Below are 16102 nucleotides of genomic sequence, written 5' to 3'. Positions count from 1 at the left end.
AAATAATATGATTATCTCAATAGCTGCAGAAAAAACTTTTGACAAAATAGAACATCCATTCCTATTAAAAACACTAGAAAGCATAGGAATGAATGGAGTCTTCCTTAAAATTATAAGAAGCATGTACCTAAAAACATCAGCAAGCATTATATGTAATGGGAATAAGCTAGATGCATTTCTAATAAGATTGTGGGTGAAACAAGGATATCCATTATCACCCCTATTATTCAATTTGGTAGTAGAAGTGTTTGCTTTAGCAATAAGAGAAGAAAAAGAAATTGAAGGAATTAGAATAGACAAAGAAGAAACTAAGTTATCACTCTTTGCAGATGATATGATGATTTACTTAGAGAATCAAGTTTAAAAAGCTACTTTAAATAATAAATAACTTTAGCAAAGTTGCACAATATAAAATAAACCTGAATAAATCCTTGGCATTCCTATATATTACTAACAAAGCCCAACAGCCAGAGATAGAAAGAGAAAATCCAGTTAAAGTTACTGTAGACACTATTAAATATTTGAGAGTCTACCTGCCAAGACAAACTCAGGGCCTATATGAACACAATTACAAAATACTTTTCACACAAAATCAGATCTAATGGAAAAACATCAGTTGCTCGTGGTTAGGCCAAGCTAAAATAATAAAAATGACAATTTTACCTAAATCAAATCACTTATTCAGTGCCATACCAATAAAACTATGAAATAATAACAAAATTCATCTGGAAGAACAAAAGGTCCAGAATATCAAGGGAATTAAGAAAAAGAAATGCTAGGGAATGTGGCCTAGCCATACCAGATCTTAAACTTTATTGTAAAGCAGCAATCACCAAAATTACTTGGAACCAACTAAGAAATAGAGTGGTAGATCAGGGGAATAGGTTAGGTACACAAGACACAGTAGTCAGTGACTATAGTAATGCACAGTTTCATAAACCCAAAGAATACAGCTTCTGGGATAAGAACTCACTATTTCACAAAAACTGTTGGGAAAACTGGAAAATAGTATGGCAGAAACTGGGCATAGACTAATATCTTTGGTATACTTATGTATACCCAAATAAAGTCAAAATGAGTTCACAATTTAGATATAAAGGCTTATACTATAAGCAATTTTGAGGAGCAAGGAATAGTTTACTGATCAGATTTATGGAGAAGGGAAGAATTTATGACCAAATGGGATACAGCATTATAAAATGCAAAATGGATAATTTTGATTACATTAAATTGAAAAGTTTTTTGTACAAACAAAGCCAATGCAACCAAGATTAGGAGGGAAGCAGAAAGTTGGGAAAGAATTTCTACAACCACTGTCTCTGATGAACGCCTCATTTTGAAAATATACAGGGAACTGAATCAAATTTATAAGAATACAAGTCATTCCCCAATTGATAAATGGTCAAAGGATATGAACAGAAAGTTTTCAGAGGAAGAAATTAAAGATATCTATAGTCATATGAAAAAATGCTCTAAATCACTATTGATAAGAGAAATGCAAATCAAAACAACTCTTAGGTACCACATCTCACTTGTCAGATTGGCTAACATGACAAACAGGAAAATTATAAATGCTGGAGAAGATGTGGGAAAATTTGAACATTAATGCATTGTTGGTGGAGTTGTGAAGTGATCCAACTATTCTGGAGAGCAATTTGGAACTATGCCATTATGGTAATTAAGGCAGGACTCTTTTACTGTTTTCTCTTTTGTAATGCTGAGGTAATCAAGAATCTTCCATGAGTCTTGCTTTTCAAATGTAATGGCAAGCAAAGTGAACTTTTGTCTTTATTTTGGAAGTGCTTCTCAACACTAAGGAATCTTTGATTGAATTGGTAGTGTTTGATGATCTGCTTATGTCAAGGGAAGGCCTAGTTTATATGAGTTTGAGTTGCATGGTTATGACACCCCGTGACCCTGAGATGTGTATATAAGATCTGAGGTTGACATTTTTCCTTTTGGGGGACACACTCATTGAAAGAGTTTTGGTGATGAGACTCCAGATGTTGGTGCTTTTCTGCTGACTATATATTGTGATTTTGTTAGAAAGAAATATTGATTTGTTTATATTGTCTCTGTTTGTAATTTCTGTTTATATTTGCTCTGAGGTCCAGGGTGGCTGCTTCCCCCCCTGAACTAAATGAAAGGTATATGTATGTTTAATTAAAGTAAGATTGTTAACCCCTTAAAATTGCTTTCCTTAGAAAAGCAGATAAAAGAACCTGTGCCACCAGCCTTTCTGTGTGCTCTTGTTGTGGTCTTTCATCTCCACAGCAGCTTCTAGCAACACTGTTGTTATGTGTGCCCAAAGGGCTATAAAATTTGCATACTCTTTGACCCAGTAATACCATTTCTAGGGCTGTATCCCAAAGAGATCATACAGATGGGAAAAAAGACCCATATGTACAAAAAATATTTATAGTAGCTCTTTTTGTGGGTGGCAAAGAATTGGAAATCAAGGGGATGCCCATCAGTTGAAGAATGGATGAACAAGTTGTACTATATGAATATAATGGAATACTATTGTGATATAAGAAATGAGGAAGAGAGAGACTTTATAATAACTTGGAAAGACATATATGAACTGATGCTGAGTGAGGAGAGCAGAACCAGGAGAACATTGTACACAATTACAAACACACTGTGTCTGTGATGACTAACTCTGATAGACTTGGCTCTTCTCAGCAATGCAAGGTTCTAAGACAACTGTAAAAGACTCAGGAGGCAAAAAGCTATCCACATCCAGAGAAAGAATTATGGAGTCTAAATGAAGATTGAAGCAAACTATTAGCAATCTCTCTCTCTCTCTCTCTCTCTCTCTCTCTCTCTCTCTCTCTCTCTCTCTCTCTCTCTCTTTCTCTCTCTCATTTCAATTCTTCTTTCTTGTGGTTCTTTCCATTTATTATAATTATTCTTAACACTTGACTATTGTGAGAATATGTTTAATGTGAAGGTATGTGTAGGACCCATATCAGATTACATGAGATCTTGGGTGGGGAGGGGGGAGGAGAGGCAGGGTGAGAAAATTTGGAACTCAAAAACTTGTGGAACTGAATGCTGTTAACTAAAAATAAATAATTTTAAAAGAAAAAAAGTAATTATCAAGGAAAACTTTTCTGACATTCTAGAACCAGAAGGGAAAATAGATATTGAAGGAATCTCCCAATTACCAAACTCCTAGGAATATTGTAGCCAAATTCTTTTTATTTTTTCTATTTTATTTTTTATTTAACATATTTAGTTTTCAGCATTGATTTTCACAAGAGTTTGAATTACAAATTTTCTCCCCATTTCTACCCTTCCCCCCACTCCAATATGACGTATATTCTGGTGGCCCTGTTCCACATTCAGCCCTCCCTTCTGTCACCCCACTCCCCTCCCATTTCCTTTTCCCTTCCTGCCTTGTAGGGCAAGATAAATTTCTACGCCCCATTGCCTGTGTATCTTATTTTCTTGTTGCATGCAAAAACTTTTTTTCATTTTTGAACATCTGTTTTTAAAACTTTGAGTTCCAAATTCTCTCCCCTCTTCCCTTCCCACCCACTCTCCTTAAGAAGTCAAGAGATTCAACATAGGCCACATGTGTATCATTATGTATAACCCTTCCACAATACTCATGTTGTGAAAGACTAACTATATTTTGCTCCTTCCCAACCCATCCCCCTTTATTGAAATTTCTCCCTTGACCCTGTCCCCTTTCCAAAGTGTTTGTTTTTAATTACCTCCACCCCCATCTGCCTTCCATCATCCCACCCTTTTTTTATCTGATTCCCTCTTCTTTCCTGTGGGGTAAGATACACAATTGAGTATGTGTGATATTCCCTCCTCAGGCCAAATTTGATGAGAGCAAGATTCACTCATTCCCCCCTCACCTGCCCTCTCCTCCTCCCACAGAACTGCTTCCTCTTGCCACCTTTATGGGAGATAATCCACCCTATTCTATCTCTCCCTATCTCCCTCTCTCAACATATTCCTCTCTCATCCCTTAATTTTATTTTATTTCTTTTAGATATCTTCCCTTCATCTTCAACTCACCCTGTGTCTGCTCTCTCTCTCTCTCTCTCTCTCTCTCTCTCTCTCTCTCTCTCTATATATATATATATATATATATATATATATATATACACACACATACATATATACATACATGCACATTCACTTATATATATACATACATACATTTATATATATATGTATATATATATATATACATAAACATATATATATATATGCATATTCCTTTCAGCTACTATGACATTGAGGTCTCATGAATCATACACATCATCTTTCTATGTAGGAATGTAAACAAAACAGTTCAACTTTAGTAAGTCCCTTATGATTTCTCTTTCTTGTTTACTTTTTCATACTTCTCTTGATTCTTGTGTTTGAAAGTCAAATTTTCTATTCAGCTCTAGTCTTTTCACTGAGAAAGCTTGAAAGTCCTCTATTTTATTGAAAATCCATATTTTGCCTTGGAGCATGACACTCAGTTTTGCTGGGTAGGTGATTCTAGGTTTAAATCCTTGCTCCATTCACCTCCAGAATATCGTATTCCAAGCCCTTCGATCTCTTAATGTAGAAGCTGTCATATCTTGGGTTATTCTGATTGTGTTTCCACAATACTCAAATTGTTTCTTTCTGGCTGCTTGCAATATTTTCTCCTTGATTTAGGAGCTCTGGAATTTGGCAACAATATTCCTAGGAGATTTCTTTTTGGGATCTATTTGAGGAGGCGATCGGTGGATTCTTTCAATTTCTATTTTGCTCTGTGACTCTAGAATATCAGGGCAGTTCTCCTTGATAATTTCTTGAAAGATGATATCTAGGATCTTTTTTTGATCATGACTTTCAGGTAGTCCAATAATTTTTAAATTATCTCTCCTGGATCTATTTTCTAGGTCAGTGGTTTTTCCAAGGAGATATTTCACATTGTCTTCCATTTTTTCATTCCTTTGGTTCTGTTTTAGAATATCTTGATTTCTCATAAAGTCACTAGCTTCCACTTGCTCCAATCTAATTTTTAAGGTAGTATTTTCTTGAGTGGTCTGTTGGACCTTCTTTTCCATTTGGCTAATTCTGCCTTTCAAGGCATTCTTCTCCTCATTGGCTTTTTGGAGCTCTTTTTCCATTTGAGTTAGTCTATTTTTTAAGGTGTTGTTTTCTTCAGTGTATTTTTCAGTATTTTTTTGGGTCTCCTTTAGCAAGTCATTGACTTGTTTTTCATAGTTTTCTCGCATCCTTCTCATTTCTCTTCCCAATTTTTCCTCTACTTCTCTAACTTGCTTTTCCAAATCCTTTTTGAGCTCTTCCATGGCCTGGGACCAGTTCATGTTTTCCTTGGAGGCATTTGGTGTAGGCTTTTGCACTTTGTTGACTTCTTTAGGCTGTATGTTTTGGTCTTCTTTGTCACCAAAGAAAGAATCCAAAGTCTGAGACTGAATCTGGGTGTGTTTTCGCTGCCTGGCCATATTCCCAACCAAGTAACTTGACCCTTGAGTTTTTCCGCAGGGTATGGCTGCTTATAGACTATAGAGTTCTATGTTCCACGTTTGGGGGGATGTGCCAGCTCTGCCACACCAGCACTGCTCCTTCCCCAAGAACCCCCAACCCAGACTCGACTTAGATCTTCAGCAGGCTGTTCACTCCTGCTCTGATCCGCCACTTAATTCCTCCCACCAGGTGGGCCTGGGGCCGGAAGCAACAGCAGCTGTAGCTGCCCCACCTCCCTAGGGGCAGTGGCCAGTGGCCGAACCTTGAACTCCTTCCACTCCCGCAGCTTTTCCCACTAATCTTCTCTGCTGTCTTTAGTGTTTGTGGGTTGAGAACTCTGGTAACTGCCGTAGCTCACTGATTCAGGTTGCTAGGGCCCGCTCCACCCGGCTCCTGGTGTGGTTGGTCCGAGCCACTCATGCTAAGCTCTGCTCTGCTCTGCTCCCAGCTCCCAGCTCCCAGCTCCCAGCTCCTTGTGGGATAGACCTCACCCAGAGACCATCCAGGCTGTCCTGGGCTGGAGCCCTGCTTCCCTCTGCTGTTTTGTGGGTTCTGCAGTTCTAGAATTGGTTCAGAGCCATTTGTTATAGATTTTTGGAGGGACTCAGTGGGGAGCTCACGCTAGTTCCTGCTTTCCAGCAGCCATCTTGGTCCCACCCCTTGTAGCCAAATTCTAGAGTTGCTAGGTAAAGGAGAAAATAATGCAAGCAGCCAGAATGAAACAATTTGAGTGGAGATACAATCAGGATAATACAAGATTCAGCAGCTTCTATATTATGCGTTAGAAGGACTTGGAATATGATATTCCAGAGGTCAAAATAGCGAGGATTAAAACCAAGAATCACCTATCCAGCAAAACTGAGTATAATATTTCTGGGAAAAATAGACATTTAATGAAATAGAGGACTTTCAAACATTCTTTTTTTTTAATAGGAAACCTGTTTTCAGGCCTGTATTTACCATATTTAGAGCATGGTTCCATACACACTGTGACAAGGGGTAGGAAAAATCAGCTTCAGGCACTCAATACCACAAAGTGGCACAATTTGCCACATGAGAGTAAAGCAAAGGGTGAATAGGAGGAAATGAAAGTGAGAGATGGAAAGAGGGAGGAGGAACTTTTGTTGATTCATTTCTGGTTTTGGAGCTGATTGGACAACTGGTCCAGTCCTTCCTAGAACACATCCCCACTAGTGGCACAGGTGACTTGGATGTACTAGTTTCTGTGATGAAGAGAATGCAGTCCAAGTTTATCTGTGATTTCAGCTGCATTCATGGCTTTGGGAAGATCCAGTTTGTTAGCAAAGCCTATTAAGATGGCATCTCTAAGCCAACATTCTCATCAGTTCTTCTTGGGCTTCATTCACTCGTTCTCTGTCATTACTGACAACCACAAAGACCAGTCCTTGTGTGTTCTGGAAGTAATGGCGCCACAGGGGTCAGATCTTGTCCTGGCCACCTACATCCCACACCGTGAAGCTAATATTTTTGTATTCTATAGTTTCTACATTGAAACCTATAGTGGGAACAGTAGTTACTATTTCACCCAGCTTCAGTTTGTACAAATAGTTGTCTTTCCCACAGCATCCAGACCAACCATTAGGATCTGCATTTCTTTTTTGCCAAAGAGCCCCTTGAAGAGGTTAGCAAATATATTTCCCATCGTCCAAGTGTGTTTTGTCGAACTTTGGCAAAAGAAACCTCCCTGCTCCTAAACCTTGGGCTTCCCGTCTCCTCACCCATGAGTGGCTGCTGCTTCTTCTTTTTATTGATTCTCCAGGCATTGGTTTTGCTCCCACCCTTTCAAACATTCTTGATGAAAAGACCAGAGCTGAATAGAAAATTTTACTTTCAAATACAACACTCAAGAAAAGCATGAAAAGGTAAAGAGGAAAGAGAAGTCATCTTGGGCTTATAAAAGTTGAACTGTTTACATTCCTACATAGAAAGATGATATTTGTAACTTGTGAGACCTTTCTCAATATTAGGGCAGTTGGAGGGAATATCTATATCTATCTCTCTATCTCTATTTCTATCTATATCTATATGTATGTATATAGACAGAGGTCACAAGGTGAGTTGAAAATGAAGGGATAATATCTAAAAAATAAAATTAAGGGGTGAGAGAGGAATGTATTGGGAGAAGGAGAAAGGAAGAGGTAGAATTGGGTAAATTATCTCACATAAAAGAGGTAAGAAAAAGTGTTTACATCGGAGGGGAAGCAGGGGGAGATGAGAGCAAATGAGTGAACCTTACTCTCATCAGATTTGGCTTAAGGAGGGAATAACATATACACTCAATTGGGCATGGAAATCTATCTTATCCTATAGGAAAGTAGAGCGTAAAGGAATAAGAGGGGGGTGGTGATAGAAGGGAACACAAATGGGAGGAGGCTGTAATCAGAAGCAAACTCTTTTGAGAAGGTACAGGGTCAAAGGAGAGAATAGAATAAATGGGTTGGGTGGGATACGATGGAGGGAAATAGAGTTAGCCTTTCAAAACATGACTGTTATGGAAGTGTTTTGTGTTACTACTCATGTCTAATCTATTTCAAATTGCCTGCTTTCTCAGCAAAGGTGGATGGTAAGGGAGGAAGGGAGAAAATGTGGAACTCAAAGTTTTAAAAATGAACATTAAAAATTGTGTTTACATGCAACTCAGAAAGAAAATATGCAGGTAATGGTGTATAGAAATCTATTTTGCCATACAGGAAAATACAAAGGAAGGTGATAAGAGAAGGGAGGGGGTGATAGAAGGGAGGGCAGATTGGGAGAAGGGGTAATCAGAATGCATGCCATCTCAGGGTGGGGGGAGGGGAGAGATGAGGAGAAAATTTGTAACTCAAAATCTTGTGGAAGTGAATGTTGAAAATTAAAAATAAATAAATTAATTAAAAAACACCTATGTAGAGGAGGAATGTGATAGAGAATATTTTGGGTGAAGTTCAAAGGAGCAAAAAGCACAAGGGTTATTATCAATGGAGTAAATTACAGACCATGTGAGGCGAAAGAGGAAAGAGATGGGGAATTTGGGAAAGAGATGAGAAATGTGGCAGAAAAAACATGATATAGTATTTATGAAGGACTTATTTATTCATTAAACTATTGGGTTAGTTTTCTGCCAAGTCCAAAGCAGCCAACAGCTTCTTAAGTTGTCTTCTTTACAGGTTCATCCTCTAAAAGGTGGAAAAAACAACATAGGGAAATTCTATTCTAGATTCGAGTCTCATTAACAATGAGAAGTTTGTTTTGGGGGGTTGAAATGATGAGAATGTTGTCAGGATGGGACCCCTCCCTACTAGAATTTGTGACAGAGAAGAAGAAATGCAGGCATAGTTTTACATGCATCCTGAATTGGGGACAGTATATTTCAAAAGATTCTCAGGAAATATAATATAAGTAGGATCTCAGGAACTAAAATGCTTCAGGCTAAGCCAGCTCAAGAGTATTGTAAAATCCTTAAGAATGAGATTTCAAAGGAAAATATGTCCAATGAGAAAAAAATACGTTTGTGGGGTGGTGACAATATCTGAAAATATTGATGTGGATGCATAGGGAACTCACCAATCACCTTAGAATTTACATATATATATATATATATATATATATATATATATATATATATATGCAAGGTTAGGGCATGGGGGAATATATATATGGCAAGGTGCTGAAACCATTTTTACAGGCTAAAGCACAGCATGAACTGGGGTTGGCAAATAAAGTTATGGACAGCAAAAAAATCTTATTTGGTTTAAGTTTTAGGTATATTATGAGGAAAAGCAGCATAAAGGAAGGGATAGGACCTTTGCTTGGGTAAGTGGGATAATGATGGTTTAAAACAAAGCTGATTGATTCTTTTTCTTTCTTTTTTTTTCTCTAAATGATGAAGAGACAAAAATGATCAACAGGAAACTGATTATCGTTTCAATTGAAGAGAGAGCAAGAGAAAAACTCACTCTACTTGAGGAGTTCAGGACACCTGGCCTAAGGACCTACATTCTATGGTCCTGAAAAAAATTGGTAGATGGGATTGACAATTCACTGTTAATAATACTTGAAAAACAATGGAAAACAAAGAGAGCCATCACAAGCTATTGGAGGAACAAATAATCTCAAATTAACAATTTAAATTGCTAATTTATAAAAGGGAAAAGAATGAGACTCAAAACTATAGGCAAGTGAACTTGACTTTGTTTCTTGGGATAATGCTACAACAAATCTTTAAAGAGATAATTGATAAGCATATAAAAAATTAAATAGTGATTAAAAAGAGTAAGCATGAATTTATCAAGACCAGATATTACCACATTAACCTCACGTCCTTTTCTTTCTTTTTTTTTTTTCTTCGCAGGATTTCTAAAGAAATAGATGAGTGGAATTCTATGGATAGTGTTCACCTAGACTTTTAGCAAAGCTTTTGATAAAATATCTCATTCTCCTTTTCGAAAAGATGGAAATATGTCCTTTCACAATAGCAGAGAGAGCTTTACGTTATCATAGATTTACCCTCTGATTTTTGGTAGAATGCATAACTACCAGGGAGGGGAGAGGTATTTTGTAACACTTAGACTTTATTGTCAAACAGGATTAGGTAGCTGACCAGCATTGTCCTCTAGTGGTTAAAATATTATTAAAGATTCTTTGCCACAAAGTTTCCTACAGCAGTAACCAATTTAAAAACAATAACATAACATTAAAAAAATCTAGAAATGAAGCATTATAACTTCTGATTTAAAAATTAAATTTTGACAGTTATAAGTGACTGATTAAACAAAAAAGTAAAATTCATTAAATTCAATCCACTATGTTATTAATAAATTCATTTACTATGTTGTTAGGAAATAATCCTATTTAAAATAGTGATTTAGAAAGTTAACAAGCATTGTTTTTTTTTTGAACTGTCTCTAACAGTCTATTATGCAGATGATAATATAGTTACATTTTAAATTAAACATATATTCAAGGAAGTTAAATGTGATGGGATAATGTCTCTTAATTATTTGTTTAATAACTGTCAGATCTCTTAGGATCACAGAAATTATGATATGTAAAAACTTATTGAATCACTTATTCTATTCCCTTGCCAGTGTAAGATTGTTTTCTATAAGAATAGTGGCATATTACAAACTGTTTCTTCAAATTTTAAATGCTAAATCCTGTGTATATGACTGTTAAAAAAATCAGATTAAAGTTTTCAGCAATGGGAGTATTATACAATTTTAATGCTAAAAGAGAATTTAGAGATCATATAGTCCTGGGATTCTTAATCTGAGTCTGTGAGCTAGTTAATTTTTTTGGTGGCTGTATTTAAATATAATTTTTAAAATCCTCTATAATGTTTGATTCATTTAGAAATATTCTGAGAATAATCCCTGATACAGGTCAACACCCTTCTTTTCTTTTTCTTTTAATTAATTATTTCTGGTTTTCAAAATTCACTTCCATAAGATTTTGAGTTTCAAATTCCCCCCTCCCATTCCCCACCTTAAGATGGCATGCAATCTGATATAGGATCTACTTACACATTCATATCAAACATATTTTCATATTAGTTATGATGAATTCGAACTAATGGAAGCTGAGAAGAGCTAAGTCTGTCAATGTCTCTCATCACACAATGTGGTTGTTACTATGTACAATGTTCTCCTGGTTCTGCTCAATTCACTCAGCATTAGTTCATATAAGTCTTTCCAGGTTTTTCCAGAAGTCTGCTTGCTCATCATTTCTTACAACACAATCCATTACATTCATATACCACAACTTGTTGAGTCATTCCCCAATTAATGGACATCCTCTCAATTTCCAATTCTTGGCCACAACAAAAAGACCTGCTATAAATATTTTTGTACATATGGGTTCTTGTCCTATTTTTATGACCTCTTTGGGATATAACCCTCAAAGTGGTATTGCTGGGTCAAAGGGTATGCACAGTTTTATAGCCTTTTGAGCATAATTCCAATTTATTCTCTAGAATGGTTGGATCAGTTTACAACTTCACCAATAATGCATCAGTGTTACAATTTTCTCACATTTTCTCCAGCATTAATCATTTTCCCGTTTTGTTATGTTGGCCAATGTGATAGGTGTGATGTGATACCTCAGACCAACATCCTTATTTTGTAATGGAAGAAATTGAAATTCAGAAGATTTAGGTGAATTTAAGGTTACTTAACTTTGCCACTGTTAAAGGTTGTATAGTAAATTAATAGAAGCACCAGAACTAGAACCCAGTTTTCCTGACTCCCAGGTTAGTATGTTTTCTTTTATAGCAAATAGTCAGTTTCATTAATAAAATTTTCCCAGAGAACACTGAGAATACATACAAAAACATTTAAATCTTTTTCCCCTATATGTCAGATATTTGTAACTGAGGAACTCCAAGTCTGTGCCAAATTCAATCATATCATAGGTTTATTATTTTATTCAAAAATTTATTCACTTTACAATTATTAATATTACATCTACTATTTCTAAGGCATTGTTTTTGGTGTGTGGGAATAGAGAGTAGAGTAGGTACAGAGGGAAGAATAAGGTGTCATGCCTACCCTCAAGAATATATACTAAAGGAGAATGATGGGAAAATGATAAATATACAAAAGTGTTGTAGGACATGGGAGAACACAAGAAATGTCAGTTTAGTAGTAAACATAGTGGTATGGAATCAGGATAGCTGAAAGAGTTTCTGAGTATGAAAAAGCTCATAAACAAGAATAGGAAACACAAAAAGCCAACTTAGGGTTAGTGTCCCATAACTACACTTCCAGAGAGTACTTACAGACATTGGCTATAAGGCTGCACTGACAATACCCCTACACTGATGATCATGGAACTACCTGCTTTCCTTATCTAAAGGTAGAATGTGGGAAAGCTATTTAGAGGGAATAGCTTACTATGAGGGCTGGTTTTCAGCTTTGACACCACAGGACCATTGGTTTCCAAATCTCTCCCCTGGTTGGCTATTGGTGTAAGCTCAGTGATTACAGGTGCTTATTCATGTGGGTGGATCTTGTCTGAGTGCGTTCTGAAGAAAATTAAGCCTTAAAAGCTAAATTTGGGGTGTCACTAAGATGGTAGAATAGAGGCAACAACCCTTGAAAACTCTCCCAACAGTCCTCTTCAAACAACTTTAAAATAACAAGTCAATTCAAGTTCTAAAGTGCCAACAAAAGGTTCAGATGAGACATTTTTCTAGACTAAGACAACTTAGGAAGTTGGAAAGACAGGTTGGGGACACCAAAATTAGGGCTGGCTTGGAGCAAATGAGGCAACAATATTGATGATAGGCCTTGGAGACAGCCATGACAACAGTAGTAGAAGCAGCAGCAACTTTAGGATCTCTTAGATCAGAGATGGTAAGGGGGTCAGACCATTGGTTAAACAAAGATTACAGAAGACCCTAGGGTGGCAATGGGCACAGGACTAGGCACCATTTGGCAACTTCATTGCCCATGCACAGTTCAGAGTCACAGTTACAGAGCAGAGAGGAGTTCTAGGACTTGTGGCTGCAATTGTAGCTATAGAGGAGTAGGAGCCCTACCTGAGTAAAGAGAGCAGCGCAGATCAGGAGATCAATGAGCACACTTCTTCTTGGATCACACCACCTTGGAGGCACCAAAAACTTACAGTCTTCCCTAAACTAGCTCTAAAAACAGCAGCATGAAAAAAAGTTTGAAGCTTCAGACAGTGCCTCCTCATCATACAGAGCCCAACTTTAACATAAAGGTCAAAGTCAAGAAACAGGCTGAAAAAATGAGCAAACAACAAAAAGAAGAACCTGACCACAAAAAGCTACAGGGGTGACAAAGAATATTAAGCTGCAAACTCACAAGAAGACAGCATTAAAACAGGAGTTAAATGCTGTTTCTCTAATCAGCGGAAATCTCTGAGAAGTCTTAGGTAGTATTGTGCCTGGGGTTACAGGAATAAACTGAATGAGAAAACTGAGTAGTTTTCAATCCTTCAGAATCCCAGGGTAAGCTAATTAGCCCATAGCTGGCTAGTTTCTTCTAAGGCTTTTCCTTCTTCTTGTTTAGGGTGCCATTATGATGAAGCATATGAAATTGGATGACATATATAATTCAATTATATGAGAATACTTGCTCTTTGTTTATTCTTGTCATGTCTACCAACAGGTATTGTCATGCTTTGCTATTTTGGAAAGATCAGATTTTGGTTCTTTTCAGGTTTGGAAATTGGAAACATATGTTTGATGCTACCTGACAAATGTTATTCCAAGGACTGCTCTTCAGAAAAAGTTGGAAGGAAAGGAGTCTGTCAGCTTTCACTTTTGAATTCTCAAGCTGATGAAGATAACACTCTGACTACAGAGAGTCTCTCATAGAGACCTACTTCATCAACAACATTTTCACATATAATATGCAAATCTCTTTCACAAGTGGAAAAACTCCAAGTGGAGTGTGTATAAAGAATTGAATTAAATTGTAGGGCAGTTCAAAACCAGAGTTTATCATTAAGTTTTTTTTACAAAGTGTATGGAAATAAAAAGTCAAAGCTATCACTTCAATGAGACACTTCAGGGGAATAAAAGACTAATCCATATTAATATGGATAGGTAACAAACACAAGCATTATATGAAATACTAATAAAGAATGAATAACAATATGCATAGAACAGTACAGAAATAGTGTTCTCTTAAAAATAGAGAGGACCACAAAGCCTAGGGTTAATCGTCAATGCACAATTATTTCTGAATGGAAAATGACAAAAAAATCATCTCTCTTGGGCCTAGGTAGGCCTTCTCTTGATGTGAGGCTATGTGGACTTTTCAACTTCTAGTGGAGAGAGAGAGGGAGAGAGAGAGAGAGAGAGAGAGAGAGAGAGAGAGAGAGAGAGAGAGACAGAGAGAGAGAGAGACAGAGAAAGAGAGAGACAGAGACAGAGACAGAGGGAGACAGAGAAAAAGGGAGAGAGAATTTGCACATTACTTCTCTGCCGTCTAGAAAAGAAGTCTCCCTAGAACGTGGAAGTGCTCCCTAGAGAGTAGCCGAGGAACTACAAAGGTTTTTTTTTTTTTGTTTGTTTGTTTTTTTAACCAATGCAGTTCATAGAAGAGAAAGGAAGACAGAGATAACAAAGACAAAAGGCTCCTCTCTTCTGTTTGGGTAGAGAAGTGAACGAGCTCGAATACAGCTGAATCCCTCTTCTCCTGCTCCAGAAGAAGGAGAACAGAAAACAAGGTCAGAGAAAAGACCATGGGGCAGAGCCAAGATTATGGAGTAGAGGAAGAAACACGACCAAACTGTCCCAACATTCCTCTCCAAACAACTTTAATATAATGTCTCAAATTGAATTCTAGAGTGACAGAGACAAGAAAAGGTCAAGGTAAGACATTTTTCAACCTGAGACAACTCAGGAGGTTTGTAGGAGAAATCATTCACACCAGGGTTGGGGTCTGGCATGGAGCTCACATGGCAGCAACACCAGCAGTGGGTCTTGGAGTTCATCCCACCAATGGCAGCACTAGCTTTAGGACTTCTCAGCCCAGAAAAGGTAAGAGGGTCAGACAAATGGTCAGAAAGAGATTACAGGGCACTCTTTGCTGGCACTGGGTAAAGGACCTGGTGCAGCTAGGTAACTCTATTGCCCATTATGTAGTTCTGGGTCAAACTTCCAGAGCACAGAGGGGCTGTAGGAGAGTAGGGAACCTGTCAACAATTCCAAGACAGAGAGGAGCACTAGTACTTGCAGCTGCAGAGGAGCAGTGGCCCTTTCTGGGTAAAGACCAGAGTGCCAACTAGGAGAGTAGTGTCTACACCTATAACAACAATGCTGCTTGCTGCTACTGTGGCTGTGTAAGGCCAATAACACCAGCACACAGGAAGACTGCTAGAACAGATTCTTTGATCTGCTTTTCTAAGTGAAACAACTTTAAGGGGTTTGCAATTTCACTTTAATCAAACCTACATATATCATTCACTTAGCTCAGGGGGAAAAGCCAGCATCCTGAATTTCAGAGCAAATACAAACAGAAATTACAAAGAGAGACAATATAAACAGCAAACACACATGGTTATCAACAGACAGGCCTCTATCTGTCTAAGAAAAGAATTACATACTTACCACAGAGAGAGGCACCAACATTTGGGTTTTCAAAGATGGGGAGCTCCAGCAGCTATCCAGAGTCTCATGTGGTCAAATTACACAACACTCTTCCAGTGAGTCAGAGCCCCAAAGCAAAATGCTAACCCCCAAGTATATACACCCTTCTTGGGGTCCAAGGCTTCACACCTAATCAGCAAAAGGGTGTAAGCCTGGGTCTTCACACCTAGGAAGACTTAATCAAAGGCTTGATTAATTTAGCATTCTAAAAGAGAAAGCAGTAAAAAATGCCCCACCTTAATTACCATTACAACATCTTTCCTTGGATCACTCCAAATTGAAAGCACGGAAAACTTATAGATCTCCAGAACTAGCTCTGAAAAGAGTAGCCTGGTAAAAGCCTAAAGCCAAGTGAGCAGAGACCAACTTTAACATGAAGTTCAAAGTCAAGAAATAAACTGGAAAAATAAGCAAGAGCTCAAGAAAGATAAGTAAGTGTGGTAAAGGAAAAAAAAACATGTAAAAGAAATAAGAGTGATGCAAGAAAATTAT

At 37.4% G+C, this 16102-nt stretch overlaps 1 pseudogene; it reads right to left on the bottom strand.

Annotated features, from left to right (window-relative positions):
- Positions 1-6619: 6619 nt before the first annotated feature.
- Positions 6620-7153, bottom strand: LOC118854107 (annotated as a pseudogene).
- Positions 7154-16102: the final 8949 nt, after the last annotated feature.

Source organism: Trichosurus vulpecula, chromosome 6, assembly GCF_011100635.1.
Source record: "Trichosurus vulpecula isolate mTriVul1 chromosome 6, mTriVul1.pri, whole genome shotgun sequence".
NCBI lineage: Eukaryota > Metazoa > Chordata > Mammalia > Diprotodontia > Phalangeridae > Trichosurus > Trichosurus vulpecula.
The sequence above is the reverse complement of the archived record's forward strand: the minus strand, read 5'-3'. Positions and strand labels throughout refer to the sequence as shown.